General features: G+C 47.2%; 1 protein-coding gene across 5 annotated transcripts in view; it reads right to left on the minus strand.

Annotated features, from left to right (window-relative positions):
- The window catches only part of fray (oxidative stress responsive kinase frayed), a 293102-nt gene that overhangs the window by 114125 nt on the left and 154025 nt on the right, over window positions 1-24952 (minus strand). The gene's annotated exons all lie outside the window — the stretch shown is intronic.

Below are 24952 nucleotides of genomic sequence, written 5' to 3' on the forward strand. Positions count from 1 at the left end.
AGAGGAGTAGCCAGCGCCACGCATTGGCACCAACCTCTCCTTACATACATTTAATAAAAAAAAACAGAGTATTTCACCGCACCCTTCACAAACTCTGTATACCAGTCCGGCTAGAACTGCAGTTCTTCATCAAAGTATTCTAGTTGCACTGTCATTTGAACAAATTAGGATTGTGAATACACCATTGCTTCCGCATCCCTGTCTATAGCATGCGAGTTTTTTATAAACTATGCATGCCCATTAACAAGAGCATGTCAACTGGCATATCATTGCATTTGGGTGGTACAAGATCACGGATGTCATGAGAGTTTGAATGCAGTTTTTTTTTATAGCCACCTGCAGGATGTCACAAAATATGGTGGTGTCCATGCAACTAATAAAGCAATGTTCTATTGTTTCTTGGACTCCACAAAGGCGGCAATTAATGGAGGATGCAAAGATACCTTTGGTGTTTAACCAGACTTTTACAGGTACTGTTTCTGTATAGGTACTTTGTCAAAAAATGGCTTGGTTATTGGTGAAATAGACGTTTTCTTCACACTTAATAGCCCGTCAGGTCGAGACAATCAAATATATAGCGAGTGATACAATGGGGTCGGAAATACCATATGCAATACATCATAATATAGATAGTTTGTTGAGCGAGAGAAAAATATATTCATTGGAGACTCTGGCTGTCAGAAAACGCACTGATTCATATATCTCACGCACGAATCCTTGAAAAGAGGGAGGTGATGCAAAATTAGTAGATACCACTAAATTTGGTTAAACCTCCACGAAATTCCCTTCGAAGAATGCTCGAAGCAGTGGATGCGCACAATTGCGATAATGGGAAAAAAAGTCACACCGTCTATCTAATAAAGAGGTGTACCAGCATAGACCACCTGCGCAAACCGGTCTAAGAACATTGTCTCGCTTAATTAGTTCATAGGCTGATGGCCAAATAAAGGTAGCAAATATGCGCCACGCATATGGTAGTGAATACCGCGAAAATACCTTCATATGCTTGGAAATGCAGTGATAGTAACTTTCATGCTTTACAAACTCACGGGTCCCGTATACATGCTTCACAGTACAACATGAAATATTGCAGCAATATTGCGTGGTACAAGAGTACATTACCGTCGGGCGTCAGAACATGCGATTAACATGATGTGGTTTAGAGCCGGTCACCCACTAAAAAAGCCACACACGTTAGTGGGTGCATAGAAAGTTTGAAAAGATTTTATGCACTAAGCGTTTAGAGTAATCACTGAACACAGGATATCGCTATTACATTCGCAACTCCTAAACAACTCTTATCACAACTCCTAAAGGCGAAATTAAAGGACCCCTTATTTATTTATTTTTCGTTTAAGATGGTGGCCGTCGGGAGCTTGGGGTAAACTGGGCCTAGACTAGAATGCACGATGACATCGTGCTGAGAGTCGTTGGCGGCCCTCTCCCATCACATGACTGGTATATTGCATAAACATTGCTTGGTATAAGTGGGCATATCCAGATAAATGGTTTCCTGGAGCCTCGGGATAGATGTGGTGTACAGAAGCTACTTTAGCCACTGATGAAGTGTAACTCTCTGACAATTTTTTTTATTGATTGAATGGTGTTGACTTGACCTTCTTCTTAGTACCTGCGCTGATATCGCTTCTCGGTGACCTACATATTGTCACGTGATCACAGAACGACCACAACGTCTGTTCACAGGAGCAGCACTGGACGTCGAGCCGAACCGAACGTTAGAGCACGAGCACACACCAACCGCCCTCTTCTTCTCTCACACCATGTCACATACTCGCATTGGCATGGCTAAACTCGTTCCATGCCTGTGGCATTACCCCCCCCCCCCCTTCGAAAAAAAAAGTACCACCCTGATGACCAATGCCGATTAAAAGTTAAAGTAGTCGCGTACACGCACAAAGACGCGTGAAGAAGCAGTGTCAGGTGGCTCGGGGGTAGTGTGGCTTCATCCCTGACACATGAACAATGTCGGGCTGCTGGGAACATCGAGATCGCTGAGCTGTGTCTTCAAGCAGAATTTCGTAGTTGACATCTGTGAGGCGCCGTACTCTATAGGGACCGAAGTAGCGGTGAAGTAAGTTTTCCGAGTGGCCCCTTTTGCGAACGGGGATCCACAGCCAGACCAGATCACCGGGTTGGTAAATGACATGGCGATGACGGGAGTTGTACCTCTGCGAGTCGATTCGTTGTTGTTTTCGGATCCGCTTGAGTGCAAGCTGGCGGGCCGCGTCGGCGAGCCGGAGAAAGTCGTTCGCATCAGTAGTAATATCGGTCGTGTCAGGCAACAGCATGGCATCAAGCATCGTAATTGCTTCTCGGCCGTGAAGCAACCGGAATGGAGTGAAACCCGTAGTCTCTTGAACCGCAGTGTTGTAAGCGAACGTTACGTATGGCAAAATTGCATCCCAGTTCTTGTGATTACGGTCTACGTACATAGATAGCATGTCAGCGAGCGTCTTGTTTAATCTCTCCGCCAGACCGTTGGTTTGTGGATGGTATGCGGTTGTTTTGCGATGAGCTGTTCTACTAAGTCTCGTGACGTCTTGCATCAATTGGGCTGTAAAGGCTGTTCCACGGTAAGTGATAAGAACTGTTGGCGCTCCATGGCGGAGGACGATGTTGTTGATAAAAAAATACGCAACCTCATTGGCGGTGCCTTGTTGTAGGGCTTTCGTTTCGCAGTACCTCGTTAAATAGTCAGTAGCGACTACGATCCAGCGGTTGCCATCATGTGACTTCGGGAAGGGCCCAAGCAAGTCCATGCCGATTCGTTCAAACGGTTGTGACGGGGGTGCAACAGGCTGTAATAAACCAGCAGGGCGCACAGGTGGGGCTTTACGGCGCTGGCAATGATTGCATGTTTTAACGTAATGCTTGACATCCTGGGTGAGCTTTGGCCAGTAGTAGCGAGTACGAATCCGGGCAAGGGTGCGTGCGAATCCTAGGTGACCGGAGGAAGGCTCGTCGTGGCAGGCAGATAAAATGTCAGCACGTAGCCCTGGTGGAACGACGAGGAGGTACTCAGTCGCACAAGGTTCGAAGTTCTTTTTGTAGACGATGTCGTTGCGGAGACAAAATGACCCTGAACGTGCAAATGCCGATGGTGGACTCGAGCTGCGACCTTGAAGGTATTTGATAAGTTGTTGGATCGCTGAATCATTCCACTGTTGTTGGGCCAAGTCGGATTCACTGACTGCACAAAGAAAATGGCCATCGGTATCATCGTCCCTCGATGTCGTCGTGAGGGGTGCGCGCGAAAGGCAATCAGCATCAGTGTGCCTGCGGCCCGACTTGTAGACGACTGTAACCTCAAATTCTTGAAGGCGTAAGCTCCACCTCGCGAGGCGCCCTGAAGGGTCCTTGAGATTGGCCAGCCAACAGAGGGCATGATGGTCCGTAACTACTCTGAATGGACGGCCATACAGATACGGTCGGAACTTTGTTATCGCCCAAATAACAGCAAGACATTCCTTCTCCGTGGTCGAGTAGTTAGTTTCCGCAGATGACAAAATGCGGCTAGCATAAGCGATGGGACGTTCAGCGCCGTCTTGCCACTGGACGAGTACTGCACCAAGACCGATGTTGCTTGCGTCAGTGTGAAGTTCGGTGGTGGCATCTTCATCAAAGTGCCCTAGTAAGGGTTCACTCTGAAGGCACTGCTGAAGCTGGGAAAAAGCGGCTCTCTGCTCTGGACCCCATACAAAAGGAGTATCCTCCTTCGTTAAACGGGTAAGGGGTTCAGCGATGATGGCAAAGCTATGGACAAAGCGCCTGTAGTAGGCGCAGAGACCCAAAAACCGGCGCAAATCCCGTTTGTTCGAAGGTGGAGGAAATGCAGCCACAGCCATGGTCTTTTCTGGGTCTGGTCTAATGCCATCGTGACTGATAAGGTGGCCGAGGAACTTTAGTTCTTCGTAGCCGAAATGACACTTCTCCGGTTTTAGAGATAGGCCTGCGGATCGAATAGCGACGAAGACGGACTGAAGTCGTTGTAAATGTTGCTCAAATGTTTTGGAAAAAACAACGACGTCGTCTAAATACACGAGGCAGAATTCCCACTTCAGACCGGACAGGACGGTGTCCATCATCCTTTGGAACGTTGCCGGTGCAGAGCACAATCCAAATGGTAACACTTTGAATTCGTAGAGGCCATCGGGAGTTATGAATGCTGTTTTTTCCCTGTCACGTTCATCAACCTCGATCTGCCAGTAGCCGCTGCGTAAATCCATTGAGGAAAAATATCGGGCATGTCGAAGTCGATCCAGTGAATCATCAATGCGTGGGAGAGGGTAGACGTCTCTCTTCGTCACTTTGTTGAGCTTCCGGTAATCGACGCAAAATCGGAGAGTGCCGTCTTTCTTTTTAACAAGTACGACGGGTGACGCCCATGGACTGTTCGAGGGTTGGATGACGTCGTCGTCGAGCATCTGTTTCACTTGAAAACGTATTGCCTCTTGTTCTTTTTGCGACACGCGGTAGGCGTGCTGTCGTACAGGCCGTTCGGTAGGGTCCGTTATAATGCGGTGCTTCACGGTTGGGGTCTGCTTGATTTTGGAGGTGGACGCAAAGCAATCACTATACGTACGTAAAATCATGCGTATCTGCTGTTGCTGCGCACAGGATAGCTGGCAATTCACGTCAACCGTACTGGCTATATCAGTGTTACCTTCGGCAGCAGTGGCAATCGGAGCGATAGTAGAACATTCTGCGTCATCGATGGCTTCAAAGTTCGCGATTGCTGTTCGCTTTGCTAAGTGTTGGTACTGGCCGCCGAAATTCGTGATCAGAAGCTGAGTCCTCCGATGTTTCAGTTGGACGATAGCACGCACGACACAGTTCTGCCGAGCCAAGAGCACCGAGAGGTTAGTTTCCGCGATGCCACTACTCTTGTTGTCACAGTCGCTCTCCACCGTTACCAACATACTGGCTCGCGGCGGCAGTGCGATGGTGTCGTCAGCAATTCGAAGTGTTGTGGTCGGCGCAACTGCATCCTTTCGTAGGGCTGTATGGTCGTTAGATAACGTTATGAGCAGGTCGCGAAGGTTAATAATGGCTCCATTCTCGCGGAGAAAATCCATTCCGAGAATCAGGTTTTGGGAGCATTCGCGCAATGCAACGAAGGAAACAATGTACGTCGACTCACGAATTCGGAGGCGGGCAGTGCACATTTCTAGCGGTGTCAATAGGTGACCTCCCGCATTCCGGAGGTTGGTTCCATGTCCCCAAGGTGTCGTTACCTTTCTTAGCTGTGCAGCGAGGTCAGCGCTTATAACAGAATAATCGGCACCCGTATCTACCAGAGCGGTCAGCGGGTGGTTGTCGAGAAGAACAGAGATACGAGCAGAGACCTGTTTGTCGTCGATGGCACACGTCGGTGAAAGAATGTCGTCGGATGTCGGCAGGCAAATCGGGGGAGGGTCTTGTAACGGTCGATCAACAGCGGCCTCACCCCCAGAGGTCGCTGTTCTTAGTTTCCCCGGCGCGGGCTTGTGGATCTAGGTGATCTTCCTGCAAGGACGTCCGCAAAGGTTGATTGTTGGCCAGGTGACGTGGAACGCCGTGGAGATGGTGAGCGGGATTGGCGACGCGGAAGGTTTGAGGATCGTTGGCTTGCCAAGTATTCGGCGATAGCACGGGGCCGCTCACCATCTCTGGGTCGACGAGCATCCGGACGAAAGCCGGGAAGACCCATGTGCCTGTAGGCGCACTCACGGTAGATGTGACCTGGTTCACCACAGTGATAACATGGAGGCCGGTTGTCGGGAGCACGCCATACACTGGATTTCCGTGTAAGGGGTGGGTTGCCGTACTGCGGTGGTCCCGAGTAGAACGACGGTGCCGTCTGCAGGGTGGACGGACGGGACGGATAGCCAACAGCCGGTGCAGGAGCACGCAGTGCTTCCACGTACGTTAATAGCGGACCTTCGGCTGGACGCGGGGCCGTCATGGGTTGGACTTCGGCTGCACGTAGAGTCGTCATGGGGTGCACCAGCTGCCGGACCTCTTCGCGAACGACATCCGTTAAAGCAGCAACATGGGGCGAAGACACCACGTGCAGCTTTTGCAGCTCCTCGCGCACAATACTGCGCACGAGCTCCGTCAGGTCTTTTACAGTCGTGACGTCAGGTGTTTGTAGGGCCGACGACACTGACGAAAGACTGCCAGGACGTTCATACTGGTACGAACGCTGCTTTAGCATTCTCTCCATTGTCGTGGCTTCGCGAAGGAAATCCTCTACAGTGCCGGGAGGGTTCCGCACTAGTCCCGCGAACAGCTGCTCCTTCACTCCCCGCATTAGGAGGCGCACCTTCTTTTCTTCCGTCATTGAAGAGTCGGCTCGCCTGAACAGCCGCGTCATGTCCTCAACGAACATGGCAACACTCTCGTTCGGACGCTGGTTTCGGGAATTGAGGAGCCGTTCCGCTTGCTCCTTTCGGTCAGAGCTTCGGAAAGTATTTCGCAACTGGTTGCAAAACTCTGGCCAGGCTGTCATAGTGGCTTCATGGTTTTCGAACCAAGTGCGCGCAGAGTCCTCGAGATGAAAGTAGACATACCGAAGCTTTCGCTGCTCGTTCCACTCGTTGACGCTGCCGCAACGGTTGTAGTCGTCGAGCCAGTCGTCGACGTCCTCATAAGGGTCACCGTGGAACGGCTTCGGAGTACGCGGGACGTTGAAGAACCATGGAGGAGGCAGCGTTGATGTTTCTTGGGTTTGCGTTCCCGCACTAGCCATAGTACTGCCGAGTTGAGGAAATGGTCCGAATTCAGGAGGTAGGCCTAGTTGTCGCCTGCTACGCCGTAGGTCAGCTGGTTCTTCCAAGTCGCGGCTAGTGTCGGGACCTTGCTGCTGATTGCAGTGCATACAACACTACCCAGCACCTCCACCAGAAAATGTCACGTGATCACAGAACGACCACAACGTCTGTTCACAGGAGCAGCACTGGACGTCGAGCCGAACCGAACGTTAGAGCACGAGCACACACCAACCTCCCTCTTCTTCTCTCACACCATGGCACATACTCGCATTGGCATGGCTAAACTCGTTCCATGCCTGTGGCAATATGAAGTACGAAAAAAGGAGAAGAACCAAAGGGCTCGTTTTTCTTCGTTAGACAAAACGTTAACAAGAACTAGCAGACAATCAAGACAAATCTATCGACGACGTTATCTGAATAGTAATTGTGATATATGTGCGAATAAACTGAAGTGTACGAAAAACTTGCCTTTTTGTCTATACACAGTTTCTGGTGGAGGGAGTTTAAAAGGGGGGCTATGGGAAAGCGTATAGCATAGCCATGCAGAGTGTGGTAGAGTGTAGCCTTGTAGAGTGTGGTAAAGTGTGGCGAAAATGAAGTGAGTGTAAAGGTGATGAGAAGAGAAAGGGTGTGGGCAGAGGGGTAAAGCATAGCACAGCCTTTTGTAGAATAGTGTAGTATACATGTAGAGCGAGGGTAGCAAGAAAAAGTGAGCATTAGAAGGATGAAAAGGAGGAGGGAAAGACCGTGAGCTACGTTTTTTTATACCATCAGCGCTTTCGCACAAAAGGTGAACAATCTACAAAGAAACAATAGGGACGAGTGCTTGCCGCTAGAAGACACTTGGTAAACGGAAGAAAGGCACAAAAAAACAAAAACAAAGTGCGGGTGTCGACGTCACCTGGATGTTCTAGCACCGATCGCCGTGACGTCATAAGTTTTAAACTAGTGTGCTAAAATCTGCGTAGCTCCTAACTGGTCATTATGCAGTACATTAACCTCTGCGGGAACAAGAGATGTTGCCTACGAAGTTTCAGGACATTTTGTTTAATTGATATCGCCAAAATACGAAAAAAGCGGTTTGGAATCCCTGATGTCACGTGCGGAGATTTCGGCGTGAGATATAAGAACCAAACTTTGACACCTCGATATTCCTGTTTATTAGTAAGTCTATTGTGGTAAAATGAAGAGTACAGTTACAAGAGCACAATTTGTCGGTCGAAACCAACTCATCGTTTTACTTATAGTGGCCTTAAGCTGCGCTTCGCCGCATATATCCTCTTCAGCGGCAGGGACTATGTACGATTGCGTACGCAACTTGTTTGAACCAGTTGTGTTGACTTATGGCGAAATGATAGAAAGATACATTTCTTATTAGGAATTGAACCTTGTGTTGTAGAGCCATTATGCCTTGGCTTAACCTCAGTGTGCTGCGCACGACTGCAGCCGATTCCTCTATAGTAAGTGCACTACGACGTTCGACGGGTGACTTGACATGCATATTTTCAGAACCAACGTCCAAAGTAGCAAGTTTCTTGTCTCGAAAGGAACGCAAGCAAGGATCAATTGCGCCCATATTTGGGGCGTATGATTTCATTCTTTTTGTGACAAATTGTACCACGACCTACGGCAGAATAATGAAGTACGTAATAGCATGTAATTGTAACTGTTCACTGAAAGTCATGCAAAACAATACATTACTTCATTCTCTTTCTTGGAATGTAAGATCCACTGTCTTGGAGTCATAGTAGGTGAATTTCAAAGACTTGAGCACAGTGTATCATAAATTGCGCCTCAAAATGTTGTAGACCCCCGCACTGTTGTTATTTTCTTCTTTATTTTTTCACCCCCCCCCCCCCCCCCCGCAGTTATGTCGGACTCTTTGCCACCTCCACCTCGTTTTACGTTCCCCTTGCGTAGCTTTCTTAGCAGTTACTTTGTAAGCCCCTCATGCTTGGGCCTCTCCGAACCGATTAATTAAGTGGTCGCACGGAAACAACACATTTTGTGTGAACCCGGCTTTTCACGTGCCAGTCCGTTCTCTCTCTCTCTCTCTCTCACACACACACACACACACACACACACACACACACACACACACACACACACACACACACACACACACACACACACACACACACACACACACACACACGCACACACACACACACACACACACACACACACACACAGAAAATAGAGTAAACGTCCCTCTCAGGGGAGAACGAAGTGAATGTACACGTCGCTTCGAGCCAACGAAGCAGCGCAGGCCGACGGCTACAGCTCCAGCCCGACGGAGGCTGGAGACCTGCAGTCGTTCTCAGTATCGGTAGAAAGACTGCCGGGTGCGCAGGGCGCCGACCGGGAGTGCGTTGAACTGACGTCGTGCCAAGTGCAGCGCTTTTGACTCGCTCGCTCAGCTCAATCGCTGACGCTGTGTGTGTGCATGTGTGTGTGTGTGTGGGGGGGGGGGGGGGGCTTCGTTTTATTTTGCTTCGTCAATCTTTCATTTATTTTCAGGTTTTCAAAAGCCAGGCGTCTGTAAATTACCAATAGCCATGAGGCGGCATAACTCCAATACGATGATAAATGACACAGTATGCACAGAAAACGCGAATCTATATACAATTCAGGCGTGCGGAGGTGCGCGAGTAATTGGTATTTTTTCAATCATGGGCTTGTTGGAAATCGGCCGCATCTGATGCGGCAACTTGACTTTTATTGAAGTGACATTACGCTTTGTGTTATGACATTTTACTTTCATCTTTCATTGAGGAAATTGATTGTTTCACGCACGCCCGTCGTTGTTACTCGTAGCAACTGAAGTTTGCGGTGCGAGGCGTGCGGGCGAAGATGCCTTTCTCGGCGGGCAGCAAAAAAAAAAAAAAAGGAGCATTGCGCAGTGTCATAAAAAGAAGAAAAAAAAAGCCAACACAAAGAGCAGGCCAGGCGGGCACACGTCCAGGTTCGCTTGCTCTCTTTTACTCCTAGATTTTTTATTGTTATTATTATTTCCGTGATACGGAAAGACGTAAATAGCCAGAGAGGGGGCTGATCAACTGCCACCAAGAGGGAACACGCCGAGAAACTGGTTTAAACAGAACCTCGCCGTCAGTGGTATCGCCATAGTTCGTAGTAGCGAACATAGGCCGCGTAAACAGTGTTGTTTAGAGCCGCGTGCACACACGACGCAAGCCACAAACAAGACTCAAAGTGGAATTCCATGACACCCTTGGGCCACTCAAAGCACGTCGCTGCCTATTAAATCCGGGCTACCGTCCAAGCACGTCTCCCAAGCCCGAGGCGCCAGTCTGCTTAAGAGATTGAATCTGTCACGCACGTGGTATCGTGTGCCAGGCCACGTGAGAGGCCTCTGTAGAAACGTCGGGATTGCCACAGATCATCAGGAAACTGCACTGGATCACTTGACAATGACGAGTGATTCAGCGGAGACAACTTACTTATTCACTGTACCAGACATTTTGCGCTTAGACAGTGGTTCCGACAAATGATATGGTCACTTCACTCACACGGAAGTTATTTTAACTTGCTAGACTAGAGTAGGAAACTCATAGCCGTCAGAACTCCAAGCTAATTATAATATCTGGCATTTCGTGTGCTAAAACAGCCATGTGATTCTCCCTAGGGTAGGGCTCCGATCCGCGGACCACGGCGGTCGCATTTTGGAGGATGTGATATTCCAGAGGCCCATGTTCTGTGCGATGTCAGCGCACATTAAAAAACACCAGGCTGTCAAATTTTCCCGGAGCCCTTCACTACGGCGTTCCTCATAATCGTATCTGGCTTTTGTGGCGCAAAACCGCAGATATCACTAGTATAGGGCTCCGAAATTTTCGACCATCTTGTGTTAGTTAACGTGATCTAATATCACACAGTTACCACACAGAAGTTTCGAATTCGCCAACAAGAGAATTCGACCATCGCGGCCGGTATCGAAGCCATGACTTCAAGGTCAGCAGCGGAGAACAGTAACCGCTGCACCACTGAAGCATATACGTTCCACATTATGAAAGATTAACGAAAGCATTTCGACGCTTATTTGAAAACACTGGCAAAAGCGACGAATATGGACACTATACCAAAACGCGCGTGTGTGCGTGCGCGTGTTGTTGATTTTGTGTTTGTGTGTGCAAGCACGCTTGAACTAACATGTCGCAAGCATTTCTTTTTTTTAAAAGTTTAGAAGATATTAAATGTGGTAGTAGTTTTCAGAAGATGACGACAACGCTGCCGTCTGCGCCCAGTCAATTGAACAGACAAAAAGGGTCAATTTTCCTAAATATTGCTAACGTTTTAGAATCGCCTCCTGCTAGGCCCATGAGACATAAGACTGATAAAATTGAACTTAATGCCTAGTAAACAAGGAGAGCATAATTTGTGAGGCTACTGGTTCTGACTGGTTGGTGTAGCGATTCGTGGTTAGGTTATGTGCGCGCCACTTAAAGAATGAGCGCGAAAAATGACCGAAAAAAAAAAACACTATTATTTGCAATCTCGCCTACGAGCAGTGTTGAAGTGCGAGCCAATGCCTCGATCCAGTTTTAATAATGATTGATTGATGTCTGGGGTTTAACGTCCCAATACCACCATATGATTATCAGAAACTCCGTAGTGGAGGACTCCGAAATTTTCGACCACCTGGGGTTCTTTAACGTGCACCCAAATCTGACCACACGGGCCTACAGCATTTTCGCCTCCATTGAAAATGCAGCCGCCGCAGCTGGGACTCGATCCCGTGACCTGCGGGTCAGCAGACAAATACCTTAGCCCCTAGACGACCGCAGCGAGGTGATCCTGCTTTAATATGCCGACATATTTGCTTGCGGCAACGCAAACGGAAGAATGAAGAATTTAAAACGTGCTTCTGATGATACAGATGAACTTTTTAACGATCGCCTGGAAACAATTGCTAACTTTTGCATTTACTTTGACTGGCTCTCACGTCTGACTGGTGTGCCGAGTCAGCATTGTTGGTGACGGGCGTACTGAGTCAATAACAGGGTTTTCGGGTCACTGCAATTGCTTTCATCCCCCAAAATATATCGGTGCACAAAAGCCTAGGATTACATGCAGACATCGTCACTATGATCTCACCACGATCAATTTCACTGCTGAGTCACTGCGCCAAGGATATAGGGTACCAAGACACAGCTGAACTCGCTCAGCTTGCTCAGGCGGTTCGGCCCTATAGTTCGTTTTTAGGTCATGCGCGAAAGAATTCACTGTCATTAACTTGTACTATCGTCCTCAAATGAAACCCACATTGCGGTAAGCCTTCGCGACGCCATCCAATTATCAATCACCATGGGCAGGCACGCATATATGCGCAAAGCTGCAGAACAGGTTGCGCAAAGAAGATAACTGCGATGGTGTGCACTATACCGTCGCGAAGGCTTGCCGCTGTTCTGGTTTCCTTTGACGCATCGACGATAGTACACGAGAACGCGTGATAACGACTGGAGGTGAATGTATAAACATAACCCATCGCACGATGATATTGTCTCTATCAGTCATGGCTAGCTGCTACCTTACATTGTTCCTCCGTGGTATATCATTACAATTCGTTTCAATCGCAATCATAGGGTCGCCCCTTAGGCGAAAATGAGAAATTTTTTGCGTGATAAGACGAGAAAGTAAGCACTTCTCGTCTTTATTTCTTAGCCGGTGTCTCCTCATATAAACTTAATGTCTTGGCCACCCGTCCAAAGCTGGCTACCTTCTCGGCCTTTCCCCATGTTCTCGTGCTTTTTGTGTTGAATGCATGCTTCCGAAACTGTGGCTGTTAAATGCGCAAGCATGCGGTGCAATCGCGATGATCTGACTATACACTGAAGAGTGCCACTGCTGCAGCACTTAGGGAAACCATTAAACTACACCACGTCTTTAATGGTCAGAACACAAGTGCTACTCCTAGGGCGGCTTTCGAGAAGCACCTGCTTCGCTTGTAAAACAGTCCGGCGTTCTGCGCTCATTTTTCGTTACTGTGTGTCCTTTCTGTCCCATTACTGTTTATTTTTCCGCACTATTTTCCTACACAGGTCTCTTCTTTTTTTTCTACAGGAGGGCCATTTGTCTTCACTCCGAGCCGACGCACGCACCATCGAGATCACATTTACGAACGCGCCGCACCTTCCTCTTCCCGTTGGTCTTCAACAAAGCACGAAAAGTACTACCGCTTCTGCATCTTCTTCGAACAGAGGAGTTAATCGAGTTGCGATGATACACACGTGACTTGGTCTCCATCTTCGGCCCACCCCTCCCAGATCACGGTACTTTGTTATCAGCTCACGATACAGACACTTCCGAAAACATCGCCCACCCCATGAAAAGGCTTTTTCGTACGTGTGTACACAGATTGGAGAAGAATGGCTGGTCTTAACGCGCATTCCGAGAATTAAGGGCGACGCTATGCCAAAGGATGGCGCACGGAAAAGGAATCGAGGAGCGAAAGAAGAGCGGAGGCAAACGTCCCCACGACGTCTCTCTGTGTCACGTCTCGGCGTCAAGCGTTGACGACTCTTTCTCCCTCGACGACCTGACCAACGGTCGTGGCGTCATTCGGGCCTAAACGGTGGCGCCCCTTTGCTTCCTGATCGGCGTCAAGGTTGCAGACACGCCGTCGCGGCGGCGTCGCTCAGTCGGCCGGCCAATTGGGCAGCCACCCCTCCCACCATCCAACCCCTTGAATACGTCCGCACGATCTCCTGAGCGCGTGGCTACCGCGACACGCGAATCGCGGGAGATTTTTCGCAAAGCACGCGCTGCACGATTTTCTCCGCACGCTCCCCCTCTTACGGCTTTTAGTTCACCAGTGTGCGTAGTAGTTCAGGTAACGTCCCTTGTATATCGTGCGCGTCCTGCCCAGCGGCGATAATGTGCATGTGCGTGTGTCGATCGTGTTGGGCTCGCTGCCAACGTGGCATTTTAATAGTCGGCCAGTGGTTAGACCGGCCTCCTCGATTAATACTGAGAGATCCTGAAACGGCCTAGCGGTTTTAAGGCGCGTCGACGTGGATCGCTATGCGTATTAGTTTGGAGACTTTGGACCCTGTTTTGAAGACGATAGTCTTCCTTGGGGTACTTCGACGCAAAAATTTTGGTCTGTCTGTCTGTACATTTGTCTGTTTGTCCGCCGTAATGGTACCCCAAATGGCATCAAACGATACCCCTAACAGCCAACTTTGTCCAGTATTGCTCAAGTTTCAGCGTTTATACTTGGGCGATTGTCAATTAAAAAGCAATCATTGCGTATACCTGGGGCACCATAACAACACGTCAATATATTGTATGTGTGTCTTTATACCAGAGAAGGCATACATAAGTAATTCTAAGGACCGTAGCGTTTATCACGCTGCGCTGACAATGCAACGGGATGCTCAAAAAGGCAAGTGTTTCCAACGCTTTGCTAAGACGACACAGTGGTGGCACCTGCCCGTCGCTTTGCGTTCTACACATTATTGCTTCCGAGACAGGCGTGCACGCATTCCTTCGTTTTCGAAGATAAGGGCTAAATAGCGCTCGTGTCTAACGTGCCTCGATGCGCTCGTTCGCCTTCGCAGCACGGATCGAGACTCTCTAACGCAGCGCCCCCAGAACACGATTCACCGATTTTATCGCGCAAACCATCAAATGAAGGTTCTGTTCACTTTCTCCAGACGCAAGACTATCGTCTTTCGACAACATTTGCAGTGAAACACGATGATACGGGGCCAATTTTCCATTGTTACTTTAATGCTGTGCGCGAGAATTTTCGATTTCTAGGTACATAAAGATCCGGCTGGATCAGTCAGATATCGAATCAGCCGCGGCCAAATGGTTAGTTGCAGAACGTCGTAGCCAATAAAATCAGTGTGATCTGATCCAGGCTGACTTCTGGTATACTGGTTTGTCACTCTGCGTCGTGTACCAAAGAAAAAAAAAAAGCTGAGACAGGACATGTAGTTCTGTTCGGTCTCATTCATTTTCGTCCTGGGCACGCGTTGCAATGCATTATGGTCCAACTAGTCCGTCACAAAGATTTATTACAACGAAGCTGTAACGGATAGACGAAACCGAAATCTTTCCGCCCTATGTACGCATGGAGTCCTACAGGACGTCTCAGAGATCGGGCAAGCGCGACCACTCGTCTCTGGTCCAATAAAAATATGACAGAAAAGACGTGAGCATATAGAAGAGAACACATGAGCAGTAAACACCAATTCAGATCATCTGAAAAGATGCGTAGTTAATATTTGAGAAAGACAGTAATGGACCGTCGATATTAGACTAGCGATAAACTCCTGGCCGTATACGTTTCAGCTTCGCTGGTTAACTATGTGTACGGAGCTCCTGGGTGGTGATTCTCATCGTTTAGAGATCGTCATCTTTAGTCAACCGCTATCTACGCCGTGAGATCATTCATGGTGCCATGGGCCACAATGTCATTAGGCACGAAAACGAAGGGAGGGGGAATGACCGTGCTCACTAGTTTCCCTTAGGGGCAGTCCTGTCTTCTGGTTGTGTCAACGTCGAGAAGAGACGTGCAAGTTGTCCACGTCGATTCGCCATTGAAGAGTTCTGGCAACCGCAGCTTTTTAGCTCCTTCGCCGACGACGGAGAGACTTCTGCAGATTTCGTGCATCATACAGGCCATCATAATTATCATCATAACCATGCAAAAAGGCATACAGTGTATCGACCAATGTAGAAACCTAAAGCCGTGCAAGCAGTATGTGCGCATTGTAACGTGGCACCACTGTGTAGTAGTAGTATTGTTTTCAAACGGCGATGCACCATTCGGTATCTAGCCCAACGAATGTTGCATACAGCTTCCAGACGAAGCACGAGGCTGTCTGTTTGATTTCCAGCCACGGCGGCCATACCTGGACGGAGACAAAGCGCCGCGAACATGCTCGTGTACCCGTACTTTGTAGAGCACGTTGGGAAAGACAGGAGTCAGAATTTCTTCTGTATACCACGTGTCTGATACGCCGAGTGTTGCTTTCGTACACTAACATCAATCAATCAATCAATCAATCAATCAATCAATCAATCAATCAATCAATCAATCAATCAATCAATCAATCAAACCTGGCGCACAGTAAGTGGGCGAAGCCGGACCGAAAGCAGCCGTTCTATATTACAAATGGCGCGTATATCTCTGAGTATTCTTTACATGCGTGATAGTTATTTTCACGTCGCCTGTATGCACACATGCATCTACTGACTTATACCCGTCGCTCCAGTGGAGTGTTACAAGGCAGTTAGCGTCTCGCCATCGCAAAAGCTACCACCCAACTCGAACCACCGAGAATACCGGTGCGTAAGTCCGCTGCATGCCGGCCACGGGAAAGGAATGAGTAAAGATGACACAAACAAAATGAGCGACTCCCATCCCGGCGTGCGCAGACGCGCCGTCATTAGTTTTCGTGCCGGGACTGCTTGGCGCACATAATAGGCGTACTCGCATTCTCCTGCATACAGCCAGGCTTAGCCCTTAGGACGGAAAAGAAAACACACCAGAGAAACGGCTGGATAGCGCAGCGCTGGCTACAGCGCATAATTACAGCCGGGCATGCATTTGCGGCATCCTGCACAGCGTTCCACTGTATCCGGCAAAAAAAAAAAAAAAAGAACGACGCGGCGGCGCCACCGCTGCGAAGGGAAGCGGGCAGCTCCCAGCGGCGCGCATCACGTGCTCCTGTCCGAAACAACGGGACGTCGCAGTTGCATGTGCCACGTGTTCTCCTGATGGTGTCTGTCATAAGGCTGCGCTAGAGGGGCTTAGCAAATTAGGCTGTGGAAAGCAAATACACAAATACATCAAAGTTTTTCTCAGTAACAGAACCGCCACAATTGGTATAGGAGGCATCCGCACTGATACGTTTGATACGCCCACAAAAGGAACACCCCAAGGTTCTGTGATATCGCCGATGCTGTTTAACATCGTTATGATCGGCTTAGCTCGGAACCTCGAAAACATTGAAGGACTCAGACATGCCATCTACGCAGACGATGTTACAATCTGGGTGTTAAGAGGATCTCTAGGCCAAAAACAAGATCTTCTGCAACGCGCAGCTGATACAGTTCCTGATGGCCTGCCGACGCGCCATGGATGATGAAATACACGGATGACCTGACATTTTCCGCTCCCGTTATTTGACTAAAGTGTTGCGGACGCAGTAAACTGCGCAATAAGCGGAAAGTCAAAGAGAGAGTACATGCAGTTTTTTTTTCATAGCCCCTTTGAAGTGAAAATTCATTTGCATCATCACAAGGCAGCAATGCTCGAACAAAAAGTGAAAGTCAAACCACTAGCGAAGTCCCAGAGAACCCATATGCAAAGCGCACAATAACAACGCATTTTAACTGTTTCAAATTGGCGGTCGACCTCAAGTCTTACATGGTGTAATATTGAAGGAACAGCTTCAACTTGACAATAAAAACATAAGAAACATATATATTTAAAATAATAATAGTATTGAAAAAATTACGGACGTTATGAAGTGGAATACCCTCGTACGTACAGTCGGCCAAAATTTTAACTATTGTACGCATGGGCCACTTTTTTTGTCTCCCTGCACCTTATTATAGAACAAAGTTACAAAAAAATTGCTTCGTGGACGTAAACTTGCCCACATCTTTTTTTGAACACATGGCAAAAATAACAAAAAAGACTGCCACTCATGCATGCCCCGACGAATAGTTCATAGCCACTTTGAAATTTTGGGAAAGCGGCCACTAATAATCACCGCGGAGCGATGCAGTCTGGACAATTTAGCTGGTGTAACCGAAACCAACGCACCAAACAGCGCATTGGCGGAGAAGAATAAGCGAGCTACGATAAGCATCCTTCAAGAGAAGTGTCTAAATTGGCGGTTGATACCGGCGAGGGAAACAGTGTCGTCACAGAGGGCGTTGTCGAAGTGAATGGTAAATGCACTGCTTTTGTGCATCGGTTTCGGTTTCGCCAGCTAAATTGTTCAGATTGCATCGCTCCGCGGTGATTACCAGTGACCGTTTTTCCGAAATTTCAAAGTGGCTATGGACTATTCGTAGGAAAGGATTGAATTCTCCCAATTTGACTCGACCGGCTATCACCACTGCTTAAAAAGCTTAATTGTGCTAATTTCTATATTTACTGCCGTAACTAATGTTTGTACGCGTCTGATGATGCCTTCTGCCACAAGAAAGGCAACGCCGCAAGTAGCACGCAGACGCCCCGTTTCTGTGATTTTTAAAGAATATTAGACACATTTCTTGAAACACCCTGTAAAACCAATTGTTTACACTTGCGTAACGATGTCAACAGCAACATGAGTGTTTTTATCAACACCAGATGCGGTAAGCCGATAGGTAGCGCTTGGGCTCGCGAGAAAGCTGACCGTGGACACTGCTGCGTAAATCAACATCAGTGAATGGCGCTCAACTACAATTGACGTTAACCTGACGAGACGGCAGTGTCACAGAGGTACGTTTGTAATGTTTATAAAATTGGATAGCCAGCATTGCAACCACAAAGCACATTGCCCCTTACTAGTATTGTTTTTCTTTTAAAGCATTATCGAGGCCTGGCGTGGCTCTGTCGTAGAATACTTGATTGCCACGCAGAATGCTTGGCTTTGATTCTAGCTGGGGCCCTAATATTTATTCTTTGCATTCGTGCGGTTAACGCTGTCGATGTCAGCTCTCTATTAACGCTCTAGCGTTAACATTACCACTGTATGTTCTCGTGATTTCTGGCAGTTAATGGCCTGTGACACTCGTTCGCGGTATTCGGGCATGCAACACTCGAGTTCGACGGAAAGGGTTCGACAAAGTACACGACTTGATTGTCACATTCTTTATGTGATGACCAGCATGTCATATTCGTCAAACCATCTTACCATTCCACACTAATTTCGGTTCACCCCTATTGGTTCACCCCTAGTTAAGGGGGTCATCATGAGAGCACCCTGAAGTAGGCGGCTAGATTGATGGATACGTAGATAGACGCCAGAACCGTCTGCAGTACGCTAAAATATGCTTCACATATAAAGTTTCAATGACATTGGAGTTAGGACAGTCGATCATGTCATTCAGCACACGGACAGTGTCGACAGTTAAGATGGCAGAAACTTGTTGAACTACCGATAAGCAGTGGTCGTGGACATGAAGCTGAGTAGCTTTGTGTAAGCTCCCGATAATTGAAAGTGCTGGAGCAGAAAAGGCTCTTTTGTTCACGGACACTGTACAATACGTCATTTTACGCAATGCTACACAAAAATCCACCTGATAAATTTTCAAATAAAATAACACAAGGATCTACTGCAACAAGCTTTATACTGCAATAGGTATCTTGTGCACGTCACGTTTGCTTCAACGCGTTCCTGTGAAACAGCTTTGCACCCACAGACTCGGAACTACTTGATGCAATCGCTTGGCGCAGGTCGTCATGTGACGTAACGCCACATGATCTTGTCGCAGCGCCCTCTCATGAGCGGGGAACAAAACCGGATAGAGCGTGACCTCAAGATAGGAAAATAGCGCAACAAGCGAGGACACACTGTATATATTCCAATAAAGTTTTCACTCAATTGATCAATCAATCAATCATCAAAAAGAAAACGCAGACGGCGCTTGGCAGGGCCACGTTAAGCCACGACTCGTGTTCGACTCGCTGTTGCTTTTTAGATCGGCAGAGAGGAACACAAAATAAAGACGGATTTCACTTTGAGGTCGTCTAGTAGGTGATCGCGGAAGAAACTTTCTTCAGTTATTTATTTTTTTTTGTAATGACACGCTTTTCTTGTAAGTGCAATTGCGGGGAACTAAGATACCTAAAGTTGGAGAACAATTAACGAGAAAGAGTGAAAGAACGTCGCGATACCTACACTAACAGAGAAACAACACATCAGACTTGTTATCTCTGGTCTGAACCTGGCCACGCACGAATAGTCCAAGCCGACTCTGTTGCGAGTGTTTACGCGCTCAGCTGTGCTCTTGTGGTCTAGTAACAAGACCAGGTCAAGTGTTGTTTCGCGCGGGTCCTTATCGCTTGCTTTTCCGTTGTCTCGCATTTACCGCACTCGAGGGGGTATTCCCGATAAGAAAATAGCTGCGTGTTCTCTATCCTTATACGCTGTGTGGTCAAAATTATCAGACGTTTGTCGGTAGGCATTGTTCTATGGTAAATGGGGTCGCTACAGTCGCGTTCCAGTAAGGACAGAGTGATGGTCGAATGCTAGAGGGTTCTCAGTTTGAGAAATTTGAGTGAACCCCACTGAAACAAACTCAGGAGCCGCTAGATTTGCCCTTTGTTGAAAGCCATAGGCCCGTCTACTGTAAACACTATTGCTGTAAACCACGTAGCTAATACCCCCACATATGTCTAAAGGAGGACAGTTGTTGCAAGGGCTCGTTTCTTAGCTTTTTTTTGCTAGACATAACAAGATGAACTTAAAAGACGTTGGCTTGAATTCGTTCTAAAGGGACTTGGGCATCATATGCTCAAGTGGGAGCTTGGGGTATTGAAATAAATGAAGAAAAGCACAGGAGATACTATTGCCTTTCTTTAGCTGTAGTGTAGTATTTGTGACGCAAACTGAAATGAATTACTGTTGACAAAAAAAAAAAACATTTGCTGTTGACAGGGCCCAAACGTGCAGCTTCTGAACAGTGAGAGCGTGGCTATATTTATTAAACAAGAAACTTTGTTCTTTTTTATCCTGCCCAATAAAATTTCATTCATTCATTCATTCATTCATTCATTTATTCATTCATTCATTCAGGCTGCAGTTCAATTCAAGATCGCGGGATTGGGTTTATACATCGTACCCAACATCACAATAAAACACTATTCAACAAAAATTCATCACAACTATCTATGAATAATGAATGCTAAATAATCAAAGGCGCAACAGAAATTAACAAGCACCGCACGAATTATGTTAGCTTATACAAAAGCCCCTCTAAATGCAGCTAACACGTTTCACGTAATACCCCTGCAATTTCGCATAAATAATACGTGGTGGATGACATGCAAGGTCACGTTTGTGACTATTATTGATAGGTTCGTGTTTAAGAACGGGAGATAGTTAATGAGTTGCGTGAGGTGCCTATAAGGTTATGAAACAATTCAAATCATTCGAGATCGCGTCGCACAGACAGACGTTGCAATCAAGGGGAGATTAAGTTAGAAAGCTTTAGTCATAACGAGCTTCTTCCTTTAGAACTGATTCACTTTTTTTTTCTGCCCATTTCTCCCTCCGTCAGTGAAGTGTACCGAAGGGATGCAGTGACGTTAAACGTAACGCTTTTAGTACTTTGTCCTGATCAAATGTGGCATGACAACCACATATATAGCTGTTCCGCTTGCTAGGGGGCTGCCAAAACATCCCAGCATTGAGTTTCGGTGTTCTCTAGGGCAGACATTTACAAAGCGGCCATTTTGGCGAATGCATTAACGACCGCATGACAGGGACATCTTGTAGATCATGTTATGGCAGCATTCAGTAAATTTTTCTGCGTGCTTCTCATCACATGCACAAGGCGTTGTGTCTTCTGTGTTTAGATTACAGCACATGCTCAAGAATTTACTTGACTTTGGCTGAATAAAACACCTCTGATGCTTGCTTTTTGCGCAGCCTTTTTTTCTATACAATATGACAACTTGTGTAAATACGGAACGGGCCTGACCACTGTTTTGAAGGTGATTTATTCTCTTGATTATCACTCCGCTTTTTTTTGTTTGGGAGGGGGGGGGGATAGGGCTGTTCTAAGTTTGCTAAAAGACATTCGGCAACTAAATACAGTAGATTGTCCGAGTAGCCTGTCTTACGCAATCTGGACACCTGAGGTGCTCAATCTGAGGTGCTTAGATTGAGCAAGGCAGGCGTTGTATTTATGCTGCAGTTTGCGCCGTTTCCCGCTTTCCTTGTACAAGTATTAACTGGTTAAAATAAGCAATCTAGACCCCATCACATTTCCCCATTCAAGGTAGCATACCATAATTTCTACGTTTCTCCATCTCTCGGCTCTTTTCTTGATTTATTTGACCAAAAAAATTAACCTTTTCTTGGAGGCTTTCTGTTTGCTTCAACCAATCGCGAAAAACGGGAAAGGGGGGGGGGGGGGGTCTCTCATTGAAGCATGCGCGACCTTTCTCGAGTGGCCTCGAATCTTCCACTTGCACATTGTCCTCAAGGGCTCCGGGTGTCCCACCGGAAGAACGCAGCGGGCGTCGCACGATGAAGCGTGAAAGCGCATGTGCTTCGTTTAGTCGGAGAAGAAAGGAGTAGGGCAAGCGCGGAAGCGGAGGGCTGCCCTGCAAGGACGGGATGCAAATGGTGCCGCAGTTAGAGCAGCCTCGGCACTTGACACTTCGGGTGCCGCCACTCGGTCGCCCGTCCTCGGCGTCGAAGAGGTCAGGGTCAATATACCGCGCTGTGGCAAGCCGTGTGCAGAGAATAACATCGCTCGCTGCTTCAACTCGACAAAGAACACTCTGAATTGGACTCGATTCCCGGCAATGAGCGGTCCCGCTCTTTTGAAACTGAGTCGGGACAGATTGGGGCAGATTTAGGAAAACATATCATTTTCCTTTGTGTGTGTTTCTCATCACCAACGCATCGTGGGGCAAGAGCAATGTACAGCAACATTTTGTTCTTCTCCTTGCATTCGTTATGTTACTGACACTGTTGCTGAAGCTGTGATGAACCTCAACTACATTGATTGATTGATTGATTCATTCACTGATTGACTTATTCAAACTCAATATAACAAGATGTTAAGAGCAGAGACGGCCCCTGCAAATTGCTTGCTGTATTGAAGCAGATAAGACTTCTTATTTTCTCTGGAACGAGTATCCAAATGGTGAGGATCCAACATTCTTTGCGAAAGAACATGCGATTTTCGCTGGCACGTAGAGCAACCCTGCTTGGAATTCTTTTCAATCAGCCGATCACAGTCACGCAATTTAGTCACGCAGTTTGGTCCCGCAAGGGCCTAGACAGCGAATGAGGTCGGTGCGGAGGCAGGGAGTAGTAGATTTAACAAAATGTCACCTAACGTCGTTGTTTGAAAGAATATGGAGTTTCTTTGTTGCGTTAAATCCGTATACCTTAATAAAAGTTAATCTCTTTAATTTCGTTAAATCTGTAGTTTCTTTAGACTCAGGGCCATCTCTATATGTTCGTTTCATAGAGTGCATAACCCTTTGGTTTGCCCCAACAACTTCCCAGTGTTCGTCTTGACCCCGAGATCGCGGGCTCAATACCAGCTGCCGTGGTCGCGTAGCCAGGGAGACGAAATGCTAGGACCGCGTGGACTGTGCGATGTCAGCACCCGTTAGAGAACACCAGGTGGTCAAAATTTTTGGGTAAGCCTTAACCTGCAGCTTGCTTTATAGTTATATCAGGGTTCTGGTAATAGTTCCGAATTTATTATTATTAGCTCGTAATGTTTTAATATAACCTAACCGAGAACAGACTCATGGCTGTGATGATAACAAACAAACAAACAAACAAACAAACTAAGTAACTAACTAACTAAGTAACTAGCTAAGTAACTAACTAACTAACTAACTAACTAACTAACTAACTAACTAACCGACCGACCGACCGACCGACCGACTGACTGACCGACCAAATAACCAAACAACTAACTAACTAACCAACTAACTAAATAAATAAATACCATGAAAGGTGGCCTATACGCTCCAAATTTGGGGACAAACCGACAAGAACGTGAGTGTTCCTGGGCGAATGCCGCGGAAACGATGCGTAAAATGAAGGAACAAAAAAACGCGAGGCAATGGGGACAGGGTCTTCGCGACTTCGCAGTGAACCATTCCATGTGATCTCTCCTTCTTTTCCAGCGAATCAAAGGATGAGGCGCACCGATTTGCACGCACTAGAGGACCCACGCATAGTGAGATGCATTCACCATTGACGTTCCTGCAGCTGTTCGCCAGTTATCCTCGCCGTCGTGCAAACGAGCACGCCTGATTTCACGCTCGACCGAGTGTTGCCTCGTCCCTTATAAAGCAACCCAAACCGTTCCATCTTGTATTAACATAGCGGCCGTGATATACGAGGACGCCGCGTCACTTCAATTAACAGAAAAAGCGAAGGTTAATATTGTATTTCCTTATCACTCAGCACTTTCCAGCCAAGATCATTGTCTTCTCAGTAGTCGATAGATGGACTCCGGCGACCTTTAAATTGAGGCCCTGTTATTCAAGTATAGCACAGTATTTCAAGTACGGGATATTTGATGATTTTCTATAAAGTGATGTGAAAAGCCCACCGTAAAGGCACTGCGGCATTACGAATGAAGATTGTAGATTATAGGGTCTAATGCATTTTAAAAAGACCAACTCCACGTGAACTGAGAGGTAGACGAGATGACAGATGTTACGGTAAATAATCAAATCGATGACAGAGAAAACGCCATCGCCGAGCTGACGCGGCATATTCATGCATTCTGCCACTGCTCATCGATGCAAGTTGTCATGCGTAGATGCTTGCGCATGGGGGGGGGGGGGGGGGGGCAGCAGACGGGCGGCCGTAAAATGGGGTGGGCGCACCCTGTCCCATACATGGACGTACTAGGGAGGGGAAGTGCTGCGACAAAGCTTCACCCCCCCCCCCCTCCCATGCCCTAAAGAGGAACCATTTGCACGCCGATACATGCGACACCAGAAGGTAAAAGTGCTGCCACGAAACAACGATATGATATATAAAAAAAAAACACGCGTATTTAGATACATTGCTATATACAAAGACGCGTTAGTATAAGGTGTTACATTTAGGCACGGTTCTATCACTTATTAATTATCAATAGAAGACTAAGATACAAACAAGTGTCGTCAATAAAGTCTACATGACCACTTTTATGAAGCTGCGCAACCACTGAACAAATATGTGGACGTTTAGGCACTTAAATCTGAAAGAAAAATAGCGAGAAAAACAACAGTAACGAATTTTTTTTTTTCAGAAACCACGTAGAGGGCTGACCATGAATATATGTTGAAATACACTGGGAACCGAAATAGAAAGCTGTGTCGAGCACTTTTCGTGGATATCAAATTTGTTCTCTGAAAGTATACGAGAAATAGGCAATTAGAAACGCTTGGGGAAATGTCTTGTAAAATGTCCTCTCTTTTTTTTTATAACAACGAACGAATAAATACGTTTGCT

The sequence above is a fragment of the Rhipicephalus microplus genome, chromosome 1 (genome assembly GCF_043290135.1).
Source record: "Rhipicephalus microplus isolate Deutch F79 chromosome 1, USDA_Rmic, whole genome shotgun sequence".
NCBI classification, from domain to species: Eukaryota; Metazoa; Arthropoda; class Arachnida; order Ixodida; family Ixodidae; genus Rhipicephalus; species Rhipicephalus microplus.